The 21711-nt window shown below is 42.3% G+C and overlaps 1 protein-coding gene and 1 long non-coding RNA gene across 3 annotated transcripts in view; one reads left to right on the forward strand and one right to left on the reverse strand.

The window, feature by feature from the left end:
• Window positions 1–21711, reverse strand: part of LOC134200864 (uncharacterized) — an 83926-nt gene that overhangs the window by 19624 nt on the left and 42591 nt on the right. The window lies entirely within an intron of this gene.
• Window positions 15404–21711, forward strand: part of LOC101741972 (limbic system-associated membrane protein) — a 48825-nt gene continuing 42517 nt past the window's right edge. Inside the window, exon 1 of one of the 2 annotated variants that reach the window (XM_021350277.3) lies at window positions 15404–15749. The gene's annotated coding sequence lies outside the window, so the exon portion shown is untranslated. The remainder of the gene's footprint in view (window positions 15750–21711) is intronic. The other variant, XM_062674730.1, reaches the window with a different exon arrangement.

Consider the following 21711-nt stretch of genomic DNA (forward strand, 5'->3'; position numbering starts at 1 on the left):
GGGTGTCAACGGGTGGCGCCCTCCGCGGCCCGTGAAACCACAGAGCCTCGGATTTATTGAGCGCCACGTCGAGACCCAGCCTCCTTATCCTTCCGACGACGAGGGCCACTCCCGCTGTGGCGAGACGGGCAGACTCCCTAAAATCATCCCCCCGGGCCACGACCAACGTGTCGTCCGCGTAACAAATAACGCGGAGGCCCGGGAGGAGGGCGCCCCTCAGCACCCAGTCGTACCCGATATTCCACAAGAGGGGGCCGAGAACCGACCCCTGCGGAACACCACGCACGACCGGAAAACGATGAAGGGTCCCACCGTACCCGGTACATACGACCGACCTGGCCCCCAAATAGGACCCAACCAGCCGGCGGAGGTAGAGGGGCACTCCATGCCTCTCCAGTGCCCCCCCTATCACGGTCCAGGGCAGAGTGTTAAATGCGTTGGCGATGTCAAGAGACACCGCCAGCGCCACCCCACCCCGAGAAACGGCCTCGTCCGAGAGGGACCGCACGCGAAGAATTGCATCCACGGTCGAACGGCCCTCCCGGAAGCCGTACTGCTCCGCCGACAGGTCAGGCCCCACCCCGACCAGGTGCCGAACGATGCGGGCAGCCAGAATACGTTCCAGCAATTTTCCCGCCTCGTCCAGCAGCACGATAGGGCGATATCCGGCGGCTGTATCCACCGGGCGCCCCTCCTTCCTCAACAACACAAGTCTACCCGTCCGCCAGAGCGACGGAAACCGTCCCGACTCCAAGCAGCCATTATATAGCTCAAGGAGCCGGTCCCCCAGGGCACCGAGGGCCAAGGCCAATACCCGGCCGTGGACTCCGTCCGGGCCGGGGGCCGTGTCTTTCGCAGTCATCTTGACAACGGCCACCCGGAGCTCTGCCTCGGTAATACGAGGCACCTCAGCAGGAGCTTGGCCGTCGACGGTGTCAGACGGCCCGCCCATAGCGGGAGGGACAAAACCCTCCCGCTCCTGCGGGAACAACGCCGAAACGATGTCCCGCAGCTGCTGGGGCTGGAGACGCTCAGTCATAGAGGGGGCCCACGGGCGCAACTTGCCGCGTACCAATTTGTATGGGCTCCCCCACGGATCCGCTTCGAGCGCCTCCAAGAGTCTCTCCATGTTCTGCTCCTTGGCCCGCCTGATGGCCAGCCGCAGGGCGTCCTTCGCAGCGCGATATTCGCGGTGCAGCCGAGCTTCCTCCTCCGCGAACGCGACGGGCTCGACGCGCCGCAGGCGGCGACGACGGCGGTGTCTAGTGCACCGGCGGCTCGCCCGAATGGAGACCGCACGCAGTCTTGCAATTTCGGGCGACCACCAGGGCGACTGTCGCCGTCCAGAGTGCCGAGAGCCGACCCGGGGCATCGAGGCATCACATATGCGGTGCATCGCGCCCCGGAACCATTCGGCCTCGGTTTCCACATCGACAGGTTGTGGGCGCTTGGGCGCCCACGCCGCCACCATAGAGGCCTCCACCAGGAGCTCCCTGTTCAGGAGCTTCAGTGCCCACCTAGGGAATGACCGGGATGCACTCTGCGGGGGGTCAACCCCGCGGGCACCTGCAGCCGGCGTCGGCGCAGGGGCAGAAAGATCGTACCGGATATACCGGTGATCGGACAACGATTCCGCCCCCACCACCACTCTCCAGCCGAGGATGCGCCGCGCGACGGGCGAGCTCGCGAACGTCAAGTCCACGATAGACTCGCCCGTCCACCGCACGCAAGTCGCGATCGAGCCCCTATTAACGATACAGAGACCGACCGCGACCGCCCACTCCTCCAGCAGCCTACCACGAGCGTCCGTGAATGGGGAACCCCAAGCGACAGACTTCGCATTGAAGTCCCCCGCCAGTATCACTGAACGGGGAGCGAGGTGACGAGCGATCACCTCTAGCCCGTCCAGGAACCGCTCGAACTCGACGGTAGGCCGATTCGGAGAAAAGTACACCCCGATCACGACGATATTTTCTAACTGTACCGCGACGATCCCGGGGCCCCTGGTCACCATCGCCAGGGGGGGGACCATCGCGGTTCTTCTGATATGTATGGCCGCCAAGCCATCAACGTCCCCAAACCAACAGTCATCCGCTGGGGGAACGAAGTATGGCTCGGCGACCACAGCCACGTCAATTGACCACTCCGCCATGGTCTGGAGCAACATGTCCTGAGCCCCAGCGGAGTGGTTCAAGTTTCCCTGCAGGAAGCGATAGGTGTGATCCATTAAGACTGAACCACATCCATCGCTCCCTCCCCTACTCCATTGCCCCCGCTATCGGGCGCGAACGCCTCAGCGGGGGACAAAGTGCCGGCCGGTGCTCCCCCGGCCAACCGCTTCTTTTGACGCCGCTTAGCTTGGCGGCGCCGATTTCGTTCAGCATTCTTGCTGGCCGGAGGGCAGGCCTTGCCCCCGGCCCGGTGGTCAGCCTTGCGCCCGGCCGCCGCACATAATAAGCAGTGCGGCGCAGCCGAGCACACGGCCGCCTTGTGTCCCGGCTGACCACAGCGAAAGCACAATCCGCTGCGGTCAACGGCACTCGCGCATTTAGCAAGGCAGTGCCCAGTGCTGAAGCATCTGAGGCACCGCCAGGCGCGTGGTTCGAGAAGGCGCACGCGGGCCGCTATCCAGCCCACGCGCAACCTGCCCGGTTCCCCCGACGGTCTCCCGGGCGGAGGAGCAGCCAAGGAGGTGGCCGCCTCTACCGGGCAACGCACCCAAACAGAGCCAGCCCCGGTATAACCGAGGCGCAGCTCGCCTACGGTTATATTCTCCAGGGCGCAGTTGCCCCGGGCGGCAATAGCCGCCGCCACCTCATCCTTAGTGGTGCAGTCGTCCAGGCCGGTCACTCTCAATTCAGCCATTTTGACCGGCCTGTGCACTCGAACCTCCTCCTCAGGCAGAACCGTACGGAGCTTCGCCGCCAGACGCTCCGCGATGCCGGAACTATCGGCACCGGGACACTCCAGCAGCTTGGCCCCATTCGCCGTCAGCCTACAGCGGAGGCCCTCCCCCGCCCCGATCTCGTCCAGATCAATAGCCGCGCGCGCCCGGGAGACTACATCTCCGTATGACACGCCCTTGGCCTCGGCGGCCGGCAGCAGCGTTAAGACCACTGCCGCCGACCGCGGCGCGCGCGACGACTTCTTCTTCGTCTTCTTTTTCTTGTTGGCGGCCACAGGCGCTCGACCCTGTTGGGGAGCAGCCTGAGACGCCGCAGTGGCCGGTGCTCCACCCACTTGGGGAGCTGTCGGTACGGCCCTCTTGGCACCCCGCCGGGCCACCACATTCCACCCCTCGTCCATGTTAGACGGGGGCGGGGGCAGCGGACGGGGTTGAGGCGCTTGCGATGTGCACTTCGCGTTAGCGCCGCCCCCCCGCTTGGCTCTGTCTCGTCCCGGGCCCGCCCTAGTGGCTGGAGCCTGTACGGGGGTGGAGCGGGTCACTGCAGCACCCGACACCGCGGCATGTGTAGACGCAGGCCGTTCAGCGTCACTAGCGACAATACGTTTCGCTTCGAGAGCCGCCAGCCCGCCACCCAGCCTTTCCATTACAGCCTGGACGGTGCGATCGATAATCTCGTCCAGGCTGTAGCAATTCGGTTCCGGCAGGCCCACGATCCGTGGCCCCGCGGATCCCTGCTGCCGCTCGACGGCCGTCGCCTCCCCAGACCGCGGCGACGGGAGACGCGAATGCCGCTGTACCGCGCGCGATGGTGGCAGCACGGGCCACGGGTCGCCAGCCGCCGCTGAGGGACAGGGACCCCGAGGGACCCCGGAGACCAGCGGCGACACCGCCGGCACAGATGCCGGAGGAGTCCGCGACCCAGCGGCACGTGGCAACGCGGGCGACGACCTCGTCGCGGCTACCCGCTTGGTAGCAGCAACCTTGCCATCGGGCCGCTGCTGCGCCTGTAGCTGTGCTCGGAGCCTCAAATTCTCCGCCATCAGCTGCACCACCTGGTCATTGGCGGAAGCAACCGAAGGCAGAACCTTCGAGACTCGCGAGACGACTTCCCGTAGCCTGCGGCCAGCAGCTTTGGTTTTGGCACTGGTCGCCGCATACGACTTGACGGTCTTCATGGCCCTGCCTATGACCAAGGCAGGGTCCCGAAGACCGCCCTCCTCCTCTTCCGTCGTCCGCCCGTCCAGCGAGGCGACAGACATCGACGCCGATGACGGCGCCGGTGACGGTGCGCCCTTCCCCCGAGCGGGTCTCCCTTTAGGGGGCGGCATCTCCTCCGCGGCAGAGGCCGAATCGGAGACTACCACCACTTTCTCCGGTGGGGCATCCGTGTCAGAGGACGACGTTAGCCCCCCCTTCCCTTCGCGGGAAGAAACTCCCCTCGATTTCCTCTTCCGCCTGACTTTCCCTTTCGGGCCAGCCGCCTCGCAGTCGCTGACGAGCGCAGAGCGCGTCGAGCCAGCGCTGGCACACCTCAGTTCGACGGGTTTTCCGCTGCCCGTCGCACAGCCCCCTTCATCGTGGCATGCTTTGCCCCCCCCAGAATACGTGGGGCAGCATGCTCCCACCGAGGTGGAAGCACGGAGGGATTCTCCACCTAGAGTGGTACCCTCCTGGGGTAATTTTTCCGTTAAGTCTGCCATCATTTATTTATTCCTTTATTATTTAACCAGGGGTCGGTCCCCTGGGACGGCCCTCACGACTGGACACCCTCCAGCCACTCATCCCATCACCGGGCACGTCACAGGCTTAGGATTAGGGCATTTTTATAGAGGTTTGCATCCTCGCGGCCCCTACTAGGCAGCGGCCCCCGCCCCCCACCAAGTGGGGATTACGGTATGGGACAACCCTTGGGACTAGACTCCCTCCAGCCATTCATCCCATCGTCAGGTGTCAAAAACTTGGGATTGGGGCATTTTTTATAGAGGTTCGCATCCTCACGGCCCCTGCTAGGCAGCAGCCCCCGTCCCCTACTCGGTAGGGATTGCGGTGTGCTTCTTCGAAGCCACGCCGGTAAACCGGTACCCCCCTTTGGGGGGCCTTCCCCTGTAGCCGCCAAGAGGCAGCCGGGGACATGGCAACCAGCGACCGGAAGGGAGTGCCCTCCGGTTCACTTCTCATCCACGTGGGGTCTACCATTACTGACAGACCCACACGTCCGACCACGGTGTGGCCACGCCGGCGTACCGGTACCCTCCTCTGGAGGGCCTTCCCCTTTAGCAGCCAAAGAGCTGCCGGGGACATGGCCTAGCATCCAAGAGGGCTCCAGAAGGGAGCCCTCTCCCGCTTCACACACACTTTGTCCAGCAAAGGTGGGAAACGGGAACACGGTGTGCAGTCTTCTTTGTTCACGGCACCCCTGTGCAGACAACGCTGCTCCACGGTATCGGGGTGCACGCTTAAGCCCCACCGCCGCGACAAGGCGAGACCACGTTCGGTGGGGATATAAGGCGATGATCGACATCTGTGGATTTCATCATCTTGCAGAAGAGAACGGTAGAATTTGACCAAGAGACTGCCCAAGGATGCACTATATCATGTTGACGACCATATGTCCCATTAAAGCGAGCTTCATTTAACTACAAAGCATAACTATATCTTTACAGTAATGAGGGTTTTTGATTGAGCTACTATTTGAAGGGCTACATTTCTTTCAAATAAACTTTCAGAATTAGCAGAAATACCTGTATGCTTAATTTTTTTTTTTTTTTTTTTTTTCAATCTGGCCTTCATAGCCGAAATGATCTGAAATTGTATTTTATCAGAACATTCTTTTTCGCACTAAGCCACAACATTTTCGATAAACAACATCTTCGGAAGCAGCACACATACCTCATCGCACGCTACAACACTAAATTCCGAACCATATTTCATTTGGTGTTTCGCGCATTCGCAAAGCTTCCGCGTCGAAATATCCGTTCGTAAGCCAACAGGACTCGCGCCGCCCTTCACTCGCCGCCGCGGTAAACGACAATAAACGGATACAAAAACACACTCCACACCAGCACTCGAACGCTCAAAAACGTGTAAACACAACGCACGCGAAAATTACAACGTATACACCCAGCAGGTTTAAAATTTATGACGCGATCGTGCGGTTTAATATTGGGGTCCCGTGTATCACATCCTGTGGAGTGTCTAACTCGTCGCCTATATGGAGCCCGTAATTTGCATTTTGAGTAAACGCCTCGTAGTTAAAACTTTGCCTGCTAAAAGCCGCAGCGTCTGCGCCGCAGTGTTCAAACTTCATTCCGCGATCATTTCGCTTGTTCGTCTCTAAGTTATTATAGTTTGAATGAGTTCGAATAAATTTGATAACATATATTGAGACTCATAAAAATGAGACAATAAATAAAAATGAAATAAACAATAGCTAATATTTTTGAAGACAAAAAACAGTTTGCATACAAATACATACATGAATAACAGATTTAAAAAAATATATATAAATAATTTTCAATTTGGATTCGAAAATATTTACCCAGTCATCTACACTAAATTTCATCAGTGCAGTGGGTAAGAGATAAACAGTACCTTCAGAATGCTTAATGTTGAATTTTAATTTTATTTCACAACGTTTACTCATAAAAGCTTAAGTGACATTAAAGTATTGATATCAAACTGGATCATGCTCGTAAGTTAAGAAAGTCGTATAAGTTTTAGAGCTTCGAAATATGCGGAGGTGGTTGGTACTTTGAAAGTGTCCCACCCGCAAAACGCTTCACATCGCATTGTATATTGCAATCTCTACCGTTTATTGACCAACCATGCTGTACGATAACATTTTCATTGTTATATAAACGAATACTTAAAGGAATTAAAGTAAATACGTTACAATAAATGTAATGTCTTTTATCATATCGTGGACTGGTCAAATAACTATTGAAAGGTGTCCATAGTATTTACGTTCATGCGTTCATGATTTAATTTTTATTATACGATGTAATCCTTTCACCATGGAATTGGTTTGTAAGTATGTATTAAGTACGTAATATATTTAATTAGAAAAATTGCTAACTGTCCACGAGATTAAAAAACCGGAAAATTTTACCAGAAGACTTATTTCTAAGGTCACGGCCACTTAAAATGGTAAAATCTGAGCTCGGTAACTTAAACTTTTTTTTTATTGCTTAGGTACGTGGACGAGCTCACAGCCCATCTGGTTTTTAAGTGGTTACTGGAGCCCATAGACATCTACAACTTAAATGCGCCACCCACCTTGAGATATGAGTTCTAAGGTCTCAGTATAGTTACAAAAGCTGCCCCACCCTTCAACCCGAAACGCATTACTGCTTCACGGCAGAAATAAGCAGAGTGTACGTATTCATTAGATATTGGTACCTGCCGGCGGGATTCGAACACCGGTGCATCGCTACATACGAATACACCGGACACCTTAGGCGAAGACGACCTAAAAAATAAATTCTTAAAACTTTATCAAAACAACTAATGTTCCTCTCACGAGTCCAGTAGGACATCATATAGCGTGTGTTTGAACGGCTGCACAAAACTACTCGCTAGGCGGAAGCCGCAATTCTTATTGCTTCAATAGCCTCGATATCCTTTGAAATACGTGCAGGGCTCTCGTGAAGTATAGTTACCGTTGTTTCTCAACTAAGACCATTGATTTAAAACTTGTTTTCCGTGTTGAGTAAATTTATAGAGAAAATCCCTAGTCTCGAAATACTAGTTTTTTTTTATTGCTGTTGTAGGCAGACGAGTATACGGCCCGCCTGATGGTAAGTGGTTACCGTCGCCCATAGACTTCAGCAATGCCAGGAACAGAGCCAATCCCCTGCCTACCATTAAGTACTCTTCACACACTCCATACTCCACTCTCATTCTCGTTTGAAGCAGGACATGTCATAGCGCTCGGGAAACGCCATGGAGGGGAGCTCATTCCAAAGCCGGATGGTACGTGACAAAAAAGATCGCAGTGGCTCCAGGTAGTAAGGATGAACTCTACTCCAGTGGAGTCTGTGGTCTAATTGAGAATAGATTAATATTGTTTGTCCTTAATATTATTTGTCTTTAGTTTAGTTTTGGCGAAATCTGTGATTATAGAAGTATAGTCTTTGACAATAGAACCTCAATAATGTTTAAACTTATAAATTGAACTGATTGTGGTCGAATTTCGACCACTGGGCGACCACTATTTGAGTTTATTCATCCAGTTAGAAAAATTAAAATGTGGTTTCCAGAGCGGTAAATCACGCCCCCACATAACTTTATTTTTGAAGCTGAAGACGTAGGTACGTAGAATATTGTACACCCATGATTATCTGGCAACTATCTTATATTATATATTAATAAATACTAGTGGCCCCGCAGTAGTCGAGATTCGACTAGGTAATTAATCGAAATTATAAGTTTAAACATTATTATGGTTCTATTGTCAAACACTATTGACAATAGAACTATTGTATATTTCGAGAATATATTCGCCAAAACTGCACTATTAAATCAATAATATTAAAGACAAACAATATTAATCCATTTTCAATTCGACCATAGACTTTAAACAATAAAACAAAAGTTTCCCAATTTACAGTAAACAAAGAGTAGGTATATTTTTATGTATGTGTTATGTCAAATGCATGGTAGTGTATGTAATGTTTTCTTTATTGATTTAAAGTATGTTTTATGCATTATTTTAATAAAAATATTAGCATTGAGCTCTCCTTCTCTATATTCTCTATAAGTGTGAGAAGTTTCATACTCCTCCGTCCGCGCAATTTTGGTAAAAAGGATACGAAGTTTTTGCTTCGCGTACTAATATATAGATATTAATAAAGGCTGCTATTACTAAACATAATAAGTAACCCTAATTCAGATCCTACTTTGTCTCTTTCGATCCTGTTTATCGAAGCTCGCAAAAGATAGTAGAAGCCATAAACTGCCATACGGTTATACTGAATTTAATAACAAGTCGTTAAAAGTTTTTTTTTATTGGAAGAGATGAGCAAACGGAAGCGTACAGCCCTCCCGGTGTGATGGACATCACAAGTTTAATGCTGCCACCTACCTTAAGAGATTAATTATATTATAGTATGACGGCTGTGCTCCTCTTCAAACCAGGATGCATCACTACATTGGGGCAATTGATTACAGCCCCAACAGAGGAATACTAGCTCATAATTTCCACCAAAAAAAGGGTGCGTGTACTTATGTAGGCGCGTAAGAAGTTATACTTTATTTTTATTAAATTTATTTCTTTTTTTTTAATATTAAATAATTAATAATAAATATTTAACGTTAATAATTTAATAATATTTAGTATGAATTATATTAAATAATAATTTTGTCATTTATATTACTAAAAAATGAATGCCAATAACACTTTTTTTACGAGTGTACATGCGCGAAAGTTCACCTGCGGCTATATTCAGACTCGCCAAGTTACGTTGGTCATATTGTAATGAGCGATTTAGTGGGCAACTTCATTCTGTTAATTTTGTGTCACGGTGCGCGCGCATCGTAAAATTTCACTCTCATCAATTTTTCATAACGCGCCTAAAGAAGTATAACTTCAATAAATCAGAGTTGTCTTTAGTCATGTAAGTCGTTTGTGAGCACTTTTTAGTGCATGTACATGCAAAAACCGTAAAAATGTATAAAACGTAATACTATCTTGATAGTACTTCTTTTCTGACATCAATGGCCAATAAATTATTATATTATGTATAAAGTAATCGTAGAACAAACTGCTAAAATTACGTTCGTAGCACAACTGGGGCTACGCTCGTAGACGCTTCGCTACGAATTCCACTGCCGAACTACGTGGTTATTTCCAATTGCCGCGGTGAATGGTGCTCGATTATCATAATGTTTCACGATTTTTTGGGTCTCAGTTCCGCTACGGAGAAGTGTTATAGAGCTATTAAGTTTATTTTTAAAAGAGATTTCTACTATGAAGTTATTTTTGTTGTTATGGCTGTTAGTTAAGTTTATCTTCATTGCATCTGCGCTTGTAATAATAGCGTTCCTTTAACGGCTTTCACAGCTTTAGAGACTTTAGTTTAAAGACACTTTTGAATCGCAATTCCAAATACGTTTTGAGGCTGTTATTATCGTATACTAACAACAACCACATCTGGTTCGATATAAAGAAATTGAAATTTATTTGTTTCTTTGTCGAATTGTACTGTTGATACATAGAATCTTAACTCACTACCCGTATAGCTATTTTTTTTATTGCCCTTGTAAGCAGACGAGCATACAGCCCACCTGATGGTGAGTAGTTACCGTCGCCCATGGACATCAGCAATGCCAGAGACCATTGACATCGGCAATGGGTGTACCTCAGGGTTCCATTTTGGGTCCTTTTTTATTTCTAATATATATAAACGATTTACCTAGTTTTATTGAGTCCCGACACGAGGTCGTATTATTCGCAGATGATACATCTTTATTATTTAAAATTAAACGACAATTACAAGTCTATGACGAAGTGAATGATGCGATTTCGTGTGTGGTTCATTGGTTCCGTATCAATAACCTATTATTGAATAGTAAGAAAACTAAATGTATTAAATTTACTTTAAAATGTATTAAACCATCTTTAAATGTGAGACAAGTGGATAGTGATGTAATTGTTTCTGAGGAATCATTGGAGCTTGTTGAGTCAACCGTATTTCTTGGTATAACAGTGGACTCCAAACTGCAATGGGGACCTCATATTCATAAATTGGCGAGTAAGCTCAGCTCTGCAGCATACGTAGTAAAAAAAATTAGAATGTTAACAAACGCGGACACGGCTCGTTTAGTTTACTTTAGTTACTTCCACAGTGTCATGTCCTATGGCATTTTGCTATGGGGCAATGCGGCCGATGTAGAAACGATATTTATTCTGCAGAAAAGAGCTATACGCGCTATTTATAACATGCACTCAAGGGAATCCCTGAGGGAGAAATTTAAAGAAATTAAAGTTCTCACTATGCCATCCCAGTACATTTTTGAAAATTTGATGTATGTTCGTAAACATATTTAGGAGTTTCCTAAAAAGTCGGACATACATAATAGAAATACTAGGAACAAACACAAGCTTGTTGTGCCGATGAGTAGGTTACATAAGATACGAAATTCATTCGGGTGTTTGTCTGTGCGCCTGTACAACAAAATCCCACAAGATGTTCAGAACCTACATATACATAGGTTTAAGAAAACTGTTAAAGAACATCTGTGCAATAAAGCTTACTATAAAGTCAATGATTATCTAGAAGATTGCACAAAGTGGGAATGAGTTGCTCGCTCCGGGCATTTCAATATTGTAGTAATTGTTACGTTATAATACTCATTGTAAAAAACTCATATTTAAAAAAAAAATGTAATATTAAAAAATTAATAAATAATAATTTCTTATTAAAAAAAAAAAAAAAAAACATGCCCGCTGAGTTTCTTGCCAATTCTTCTCAGGACGGAGGCTAGTTCTTGTGAATTGGCGTTAGTTCTTTTGACGTTCAACAAGTATGTACTTTCATTTATGTTGAATATTTTTTTTTTGATTTGATTTGATTTGATTTGAATGCCAGCCGAGCCGCTGCCTAGTTTGTGTTACGCTTTACATGTATTTGGCAGAGATACTTCAGTTTTTTGCTAATTAAACTCGTAAGACTGTTTCAAAGCGCCTGTTTGTTTAAAGTTTTAAAACCATTCATCTATCATTGAACTCATCTGGGTCGTTTTCAATTTTGCGGCCAAAAAAGTAACGGTTTCATGAATTTAAGCTTTCTCTAATTTTCCATTTTTTTTGTATTTAGGCATGTTCAGAATAAAAAATGCTTCATCATAATCATATCAATCACTCATTTATTGATAATATTATATAATATTCATTTATATTTTTCATTTTACGCGTTTGATAACGCCAACACGGATGACAATTTAATAAGGAACTTTTTTTAAAAGCTTAGAAATGGTACTTCTTTTGTTTTTAATAATGTTCTAATATCCAGTTACATTTCCTTTATTATTATTATATTATATACTGATTAAATAAAATTGCCGAATTTCAACACGCATTACTGGAAAAATAGCAAATAAGTCAGAATTTGAATTTCGAATATATAGTTATAGGACCACGTGCCTGTTGTCATGACAACAAATTTACTGTTTATAATTACGGTAACATTAAGGTTATGAGAATTAAATCAAATAACTCGCTTTTGGCCCCAAATTTGAAAACGACCCATCTGCTCATTACGGAAAAATAAGCTGAGATAAGGAATATAATTTCTTTTATGTTTATAAAATTACACTTGTCTTTATGCGGCCAAAGAAGCGACGCCAGATTGCATACGAAGCAAATTTACGATTATTGATTTTTGATAGCAACTAGCTACCACAGATATAACGAGTAATAAAATTGTTACGGCCACGATATCCTAAAGCAAAGGTGAGCTATATTCATTTGAGCATTAAGTTAAGTTACTTGGGGGAAAGGCGCAATAATCTGTTTATGCGATATCAAGTTATATAACCCGTCTTACCTGAAATCGCTATGCGTCACATTTATAGGGATCAACGTGTCTATTATAATTAATGTTTCATGTTTGGTTTATTTTGCTCATAAACATTTAGGACCAAAAAAGAACAGATAGAGACAGTGGTCATACAATTTAGAAGAAATTTAGGTCATATTGTTAGAGCACTTTCATAGTTAATCTTCCTCGTCTATTGTTCTACATGAATAGTCCTTTTTAACCAATGCAACTAAGTTAATAATTCAGTTCGTCTCGTTAATGACCAAAACCCACTCAGCCAATTATATAAGTTTATTCAAAAAAAAATTTCTTCGAAAATGTAACCTTGATTCATACGATCGTTAAAGTGAAATTAAAAATAAAGTCATTTTATGGTTTAATCTCCCAATTATCTCAAACGTGACCACAAAAACTGTTAAGCATTTGAAACATGGGAAATCTTAATTATCATAGGGGCTTTAGTCCTATGTGGGGGCCTTAGTCCTTCGTGGGCCTTAGTTTTCTCCATTTTCGACCATCAAAATCCTGAATGTAGCGAACCGTCTTTGGTTTTCTTAGTTCAATAACTGACTTCTAAGCACGTCTCAAAATGATTTAACCTAATTTTAAAACGACTCTACTCCTTCGACTCTCTAATTTGGAATGTAAAATGATAAAATAATTTTTTTTTTAACTATAGTGTAAAAATAACTAAGAATATCTTTCTTAACTAAACTTGAAGTAACAACAAAAAAAAACGTTTATATTTCATTCGAAATTCCGGACGAAATGTTGCCAAAGCCCAAGATTATTAACCGAGTATTACCGATAACCTAAAGGCTTTAATATAAGTTAATGTAATTTATCTTTAACTAGCTGACCCGGCAAACTTCGTAGTGCCTCAATCAATTTTGTATAAAATAAACTTCAAAATAACAAAAGGAATCCGTGCGACAGGGGACACATCAAAGAAAAAACAAAATTGTTTGTTTTTATTTAATTCCGAGCCTTTTCGTATTTATCTACCTTTTCTCTGGATTTTACTTTCTATGGACGTTCACAATTAATTCAAGACCAAAATTAGTCGAATCAGTCCAGCCGTTCTCGAGTTTTAGCGAGACTAACGAACAGCAATTCATTTATATATATTATATATATATATATATATATATATATATATATATATATATATAGATTATACTTGATTGCTTACATTTTAAAATGGAAAGCGACAAAAGTTACAATTTTTGTGCTTGTTAAAGGTCTTAAGAGAACCGATTTGGGCAGAAAGCTTCAAAAGTATTTCGCCATCGTGATCGTTCTTGAGCTACTTGGGTGCTTTACTTCCTGATTAGCCTGGTTGTGGGGGGCTTACTCTAAAAACCGTACTGAAAATTGGTATCTGCCCGGTTTAACTGGACATTGTCTAGGACTTATGGACACTTACTAAGACACTTACTGGTGGTAGGACCTCTTGTGAGTCTGCACGGGTAGGTACCACCACCCTCCCTTTTTCTGCCGTGAAGCAGTGGCGGCAGAAGGGTGGGGCAGCCGCCGTAACTATACTGAGACCTTAGAACTTATATCTCAAGTTGGGTGGCGCATTTACGTCGTAGATGTCTATGGGCTCCAGTAACCACTTAACACCAGGTGGACTGTGAGCTAGTCCACCCACCTAAGCAATAAAAAAAAACTTTATTTGGTCCCTCAGGTCAATGAGCTTCTTTACTGAGTCTCACTAAAAAGCAACTAAGGTACTTTCAGAACAAGATATATTTCTTGCACTTATATATAACGTAATATAATATAAAAACGATATTAAATAACCCAGTTTGTTGGTTAACTGCGGTGCCGTCCGTCCGTGGCCTTAGCCCAGTGTGGCGATTAATCTTCTTTTAAGCTTATTACCTGTTAAAAGCGATATCAAACGCTTAAACCGCCTCTAATAGCTCACTACCTAGGCCATTATCTGCATCGCATTAGATAATAAGGCGCATTATTTCGCACATTGTTTGCTAATATGACTGTTAAATATATTTTTTCTACTACACTGCTGAATGCCGGGTTAGAAGTATCAGAAATATCTTGTTTAGTACTGTTTTCCGTTCTGTGCCAGAGCTATAAAGGAACCGTTTTAAAAAAAAAAAATAGTTTATATTAACTGTCCCCTATCTCGTTGTGATAACCTCGGTTATTTTATAAATTATAGATTAGAACAGAATAATAAATTAGAAGAAACATAAATATTTTCTTTATTTTTCCTTAAATTGATTTCACTGTTTCTTATGGTAACAAGTTATCGGATACACAGCATCAAGTGACATTTGTTATCCACCTTAGTACATAAGAGAGTCTAAATTATTTCCAATTTAACAAATTGGAATTCTTCGAATTGTTTGGCGGCCGAAATAGGCAGAAGGCCTAAGAAAGCCTAAGAATGGGCTCGCATTGTTCCAGTTCCGAGTACCAGTTCGACACGAATTGTAATGTTGGACATTACAGAGTGAATAAAAAATGAAGATCTATACTATTGTGGACGCATGATTTTAAAAACGGTGGCAATAACTCAAGGAAGCTGTGATTACGTAACCGTATTTTTTTTTCTTGATTAGATGGGTGGACGAACTCACAGCCCGCCTGGTATTAAGTGGTTACTGGAGCCCATACACATCTACGACGTAAATGCGCCACCCACCTTCAGATATAAGTTGTAAGGTATCAAGTATAGTTACAAGTATAGTTACGTCTTGTGATTAACATCCGGGCAGATTGTTAGAATTAATGTTTTCTAAAATACAATAAATATTAACCTCAAAAGTACAAACCAGCCTAAATATCTAAAAATGTTTATCTGGTACTACTAACGCTGGGGATCGACGTTAACAGGCGTATTCCACAAAGCCTCTAAGAGTGAGCTCGCAACTGCGCATGTACGATACAGCTCAGCACACAGTGAACTTAGGAGTATAATCACTCCAGTTCGCTAACGGATTTCGCGGAGCAACCATCGCGTTTCACCCCTTCCCACAACCCCTCGCGTAATGTAAACACGCCAAGTTTCTATTCGTGCGAAAATGATGAGTGAAAATTAAAGTGATCGTAAAGTTAACAGTTATTTTTTACGAAAAAGAACCCACGTGTAATCGAGCCGAAGCCATCACGCAAAAAAAAACTTTATTAAGATAAAACGTAATTTCTTTTTCGCTTCAAAAAGTTTTCGTCGCACAAAATGGGAATAAAAATGGTTTTTAATGTATACTGAGAACATTAGGTGACTCTTATCACGCGACCTCAGTTTTCATGACGTAAAACTTTATTTATGGGTAACTTACCGTACTTTGTGTAGCATTATTACGGTTTTAGCGGTTACTTTGAAATAGATTATAATAACAGTAATTTAATAAGTTACACGAAGGGTCAATGAAAATTATTATTTATTTCTAGAATAAATCAAAATTAAAAGTACAACCGCTGAAATCGGAATTTATATTTATTTTAAAATTATTTCAGAGAATCGTTACTGCTTTCCGAATACTAAATGCCGTAAGGTTTTATCATTTGTTATTAAATTTTATTCAATAACTTTAACGAAATGTATAACCTTTCAACTAAGATGGATTTGAATTTAGAACGATCGATCGACACCGAGTAAAATTAACATTATTCAGACAACTTTTTTTTTAGGTTTCCTCTGCTCCGTCTACTAGTACAAAGCGTTCAATTAGTTTTTAAATTATTTATTAAAAAACTATCACATTTTTGAGTTGTGTAGATAGGCGAACTTATATTTTACGCGAACGACTAGCGGAGCTTGAAGACACCCCAACTAAAAAGTCTTCCATCTTAAACTGCTTCTAAATAGTAGGGTAAGGCATGTTGGAAGATCGTATGGGAGAACCAGCCTTATTTCTGCTGCGATGCAATCATTCCGGTTTGAATGCTTGGACTTTGCTTTATCTCCCATGATGGGCATTGTTATTCATACTGTGATATCCATTGCTATAATGCTTAACGTTTTTTTGTATATTTTTTTGTATAGCCTTTATTGCTGATACTAAACAATGATTTTACACACAGTAGCAAATTGTTTTAACTGAAATCTAATACATTGGGTTTCCCGGTTCAGTGATAAGCGTGTCCTGTGACGACACATAGGCCTATTCCAGCTGCTTCAATCCTTCTCTATTGGTAGCTATTCTGGACCAGATTGTCCCTCCAAACATCTTGGTTATCATCTGTCCATCTTCTAGAATGCCTACCTTTTTTCTTTTGCCATCACGTGGCTGCCATTCTGTTATAACTTTAGTCCATTTCATTCTGCTTTCTCATGTCATATGTTCTGTCCATCGCCATTTTAACTGTCTTATTTTCTTTAGTACGTCTTCTACCTTTGTAGTAGATGGAATGTCTGCTGTTCTTTTGCGGCCTTTTAGCGTCACGCCCAACATACTCCTTTCCGTTCCCCTTTGACACGATCTTAGTTTTAAAAGATGTTTTTGAGTCAATGCCCATTGCTTAACATTAGGTAACATTTAAGTTAGTCTCTCCGCCTTAGCAAATAGTCGCTCAGCTCAGTAGTCCGTAAGCTCATTTATAGAAAGGAGCTTACGGACTACTGAGCTCAGTGGAGGTTCGGTTCTCTCATCGACCAAATATTCGTGTAACGAATACATTCGTTTGCTCTTTGTCTGGTTTGAATTGTATTACATTATATACTAGTTAATTTACGAAAATATACGAATAATTTTTATATATACGAAAAACATAATATCTAACGGGCAATAAACCCACAGAAGGCGGGCTGTTTAGATCAGACTATTACAATTACAGATATAACAAAAAACGTAATAATAATCATTGATAAATAGGTAAAACGGCTGTAGGATTCTAAAATATAAGAAAAATAAAATGTAGTAAAAATACAGATGCACACATAAATAAGTACTCTTATGTAACATGCTCGTAAAAAAAACGAAGATTAGTGACAAAAGGTTGTCTTCTGTGTCAAACACGATCCTGAGTTGAAATTGAAATTGAAAGAGCATTCATAGCTTAATGATATCACATTGATATCAATAGGCTTAGTGCTACAAACTACATCTTACAAAAGCTAATTTGATTACGTATCTTTGATGTACATCCTGAATATTAGGACGTATTCATTTACCAACTCAACCACAGTGTCGAAACGAACACACCAATATCGGATACTAAAATATATGTATGTAGGAGGCGATCACTGTTTTTGAGTGACCGATAAGATACTATAACTATAACTATACTTGAAACCTTAGAACTCATAACAAGGTGGGTGGCAGCATTTACGTTATAGATGTCTAAGGGCTCTAGTAACCACTTAACACCAGATGGGCTGTGAGCTCATCCACCCATCAAAGCAACAAAAAAAAGACTATCGGCTAATTTGATATGATTGTATGCCCCTGCTCCACCGATACAGAATGGTGTCAGTTAATCTTGACAGTGAATAAAATACTAAATTCCTACACTTAATATTATGTTTTATTTCATTTATTATTATTATTATTATTCACTTCATACATACCTACATATTATTGTACACTGCCGGAATTAATGCATAAGACATTCGACTAAGGATGATGCAGAAAATAACATGCATTGGTTGCATAGTTAAAGGATAATAGATGCATTTCTATTATACAATATACTAACTATGCTTATTAAGCTATCAGATAGTATAAAAATAAAAATAAAATAAATCAATTAAAATAAATATGATGATAAATAAAAATACATAAAATATAATATGCCCAGTAAATATCTAAATAGTATATAAAAATTATATACTTAGATATCAGCTTTAAAATGATTGTGCTAATTTACCTAAAATCATTTGCCAAGCTCTGAATTTGAACTCAAAGTGATCAATGATTGCCCTGATCTCAATAGGAACGCCATGCAGAGAAAAATAGGTTGGACAAGAAAAGTATGATACAGCGTCTAATCAGAGCACTAAGTGATCGAGCGTTACAACATTCGACCACTGAATATCCTCTTTATACTAAAGCCACATACTCGACCAACAACAAAGTGGATCTGGTAACAATTTTTTTTTACGTACAATGAGTCTTTGACGAAGCCTTGAATCAAGTATAGAATGAGAGTTTATACATATATATGCTTACTACAATAAGTATTTGGAAACATATAAACCAAAAAATCTATCGCCTTAATAACATACTCATGCTCCGTCAAATGAGGCTTCTACAACTCGTCTGGGCTCCTGGCGTTACTAAAAAACTAATCACCATTAGGTTGGCCGCATGCGCGTCTGCCTTCGGAGGCAACAATAATAATACAAACTTAATCATGGGTTCGCTTCGGGACTAAAGAGAAAAACAGAGAAGCAGATATGTATACGTAATGTACACGTGCACAAATCTTGAAACTTGAAAAATTAATTAGAAAATTACTACAAAGAAGCTAAATTCAAATCGTTGACATTTGCCGTAGAATGCTGGCGGCTGAATACGTGACCCGTCAACGTCATAGAAACAATTTCGCGGCTTCACAAGACAAAATAACAAACATATAGACGTAATGTGCACGTGCACAAATCTTGAAACTTGAAAAATTAATTTGAAAATCACTATACAGAAGCTAAATCGGAATCGTTGACATTTGCCGTAGAATGCTGGCGGCTGAATGTGTGACCCGTCAACGTCATAGAAACAATTTCGCGGCTTTGCAAGAGAAACTGCAAATGTGTATACGTAATGTGCACGCGCACAAATCTTGAAACTTGAAAAATTAATTTGAAAATCACTATACAGAAGCTAAATCGGAATCGTTGACATTTGCCGTAGAATGCTGGCGGCTGAATACGTGACCCGTCAACGTCATAGAAACAATTTCGCGGCTTCGCATTTGGCGAGCTCGGATCAGGGACGGCGTGCCTCCACACAAGATACGCACGACATGTCCGCCGCAAACCTCTATTTGCATGCACACCGCGATTTCACATTGTGACATGTCTTTTATTCCGTTATTTATACCGCAGATCGCAAAAGCCGCTGTTAAATTTACGTTGAAATATACAGTCAAAGTTATCTGAGATGGTTCAGTGGATACTATTCAAAAATATTTTTTCATATAAGCCTCTGTTCTTTGTTATGAATACATCAATATTATAAACGAAACTATTGTATAACGTACAAAAACATTTTTTAAAATCAATGTAAACAGAAAAAGGCTCATTCTAATGAATAGGTTTTAAGTTACGTGTTGATTGTTTACTATGTAAAACATAACGCTTGCGGAGAATGAAGTAATTAGTGTGCCAATTGCCGGGCGGTAAATAACACAAATTCAGATTAAAGACATAAAGAAATAAATGCGTTATTTGTATTCATTTACTTAGCTTTTCTTTTGTTTCACAAGATGTCCTATCACCAGCAATTACGTAAATTTAATTTTTGCAGATTTTATATAGATCTATTCCATTATATTAGTATTTCATCGTGAACATAAGTGGAACATATTTCATTAGAAAAAGTAGTAGCTGCCCCTAAGATTTAAACAGAGTCGCATCGTTCGATACGAGTACTCCGTGCGTCATACAATATTACATTATTTAATACGAGAACACAATACATATTCTTACGCTCCTGTGACCCCCTTCTAAAGACAATTCAAAAAGAAGTGAACTATGTTTATTAAGCTTGAGGTAGAAAAAAATATTTGCGAAATTCCTGAGTGGCTAATAAAATATAGTTAGGTACGATGTTAGTTCCAGGCAAAGAATTCGTGTAATAAGCTTGTTAGCGACAAAGGTCAAGCTTGTTTACGAGACTTTTTACGCTAGGATATACCTCTTTTTTTTTGGTGAATTTGATTTTTGGTTAGCAGTGGAAATGCATCAAATAAAACCGTCTACATTTTTTTTATTAAATACTTCTACGAAAGAATAAAAATCGTGTCATTAAAAGCGAACTCTCAAAATATATGTATTGGCCTAATTATCGACCTTTTCATGCCGAGAACTTCAACTAAGTTTCTTTAACATATAATGAGGTAGAATATGCGTTGGTTTGAGAAGCAGTTGATCGTGGGACAGTTGCAGGGGAACAGCTCCGGAGACCGAATTCCAATACGACGCGAAAAGTATTGTATAGACAACAGGAGAAACTGAATCTGTTGAACTGGCGTGAGAAGTAAATCGAGACAAACTGCATATGATCACGAACCTCATTCGTGAGGGAACGACAATGAAGAAGAAACTGAGCTTATTGTGAGCCTACACGAATAGGTGTACCACATTGAGATTTAAGCCGCATGTGTCAAAGTGGGCGTTTTTGATAACCAATATTCGGGAATTACCTTAAACCAGGTGCGCCGTGAGCTCATTCATCAAACGATGCAAGCAAAAGAAGAGAGTCACGTCGATGACTATGCTTACAGAAGAGACAATGGAATACCATTATGTCAATCGTCAATTTGACTTTACATAGTATGTCGAATTTTTACTTTTATAGTTTTTTTATCTTCGCGCATAGGTTAAGCACAACAAAACCTAAACAAAATTAATGTGGCTTTGGTGTTAATTTATACTATATATATATATATATATATATATACTTATTTATACTATACTACACAATATTAAAATATAAGCCTACCTTATTAGATTAATCCGTAATCCGTGACTATACAACACATAAATAAAACATCTAGTACTGTGCTCGCATCAGATTACAAAATTTAATCTCAAACGAAGGAAGTTTTCTTCTAAAAAATAGAGAAGCGAAAAATGAGCTTTACAACTTATCCAATCATCGCGGGTATTGTTAAAGGTACGAGAGGAAAACGTTTTTCATGTTATTTAGCGGGAAGAACAAAATCGTGAAAACTTATGGTTACAGAAAAAGTTTTTATGTTAATTATAATTTATTAATTATAATTTTACCATAAAGATTTAATAATTATAGTTTACTAGCGACCCGCCCTCGCTTCGCTTCGGAATTTGTAATTTATTATTGATTTCTTCACTATTTAATGGATGTTATTATACATATAAACCTTCTTCTTTAATCACTCTATCTATTAAAAAAAACCGCATAAAAATTCGTTGCATAGTTTTAAAGATTTAAGCATACATAAGGATATAGGGACAGAGAAAGCGACTTTGTTTTATACGATGTAGTGACGTTAAACCGAAGTGAAAAAATAATAATATTAAATCTTTAAGAGGTTTGACATTTTCAGAGATTATCATTATGCACGTAGATATCTAGTTTGTTGAAAGAT

The sequence above is a fragment of the Bombyx mori genome, chromosome 21 (assembly GCF_030269925.1).
Source record: "Bombyx mori chromosome 21, ASM3026992v2".
NCBI classification, from domain to species: domain Eukaryota; kingdom Metazoa; phylum Arthropoda; class Insecta; order Lepidoptera; family Bombycidae; genus Bombyx; species Bombyx mori.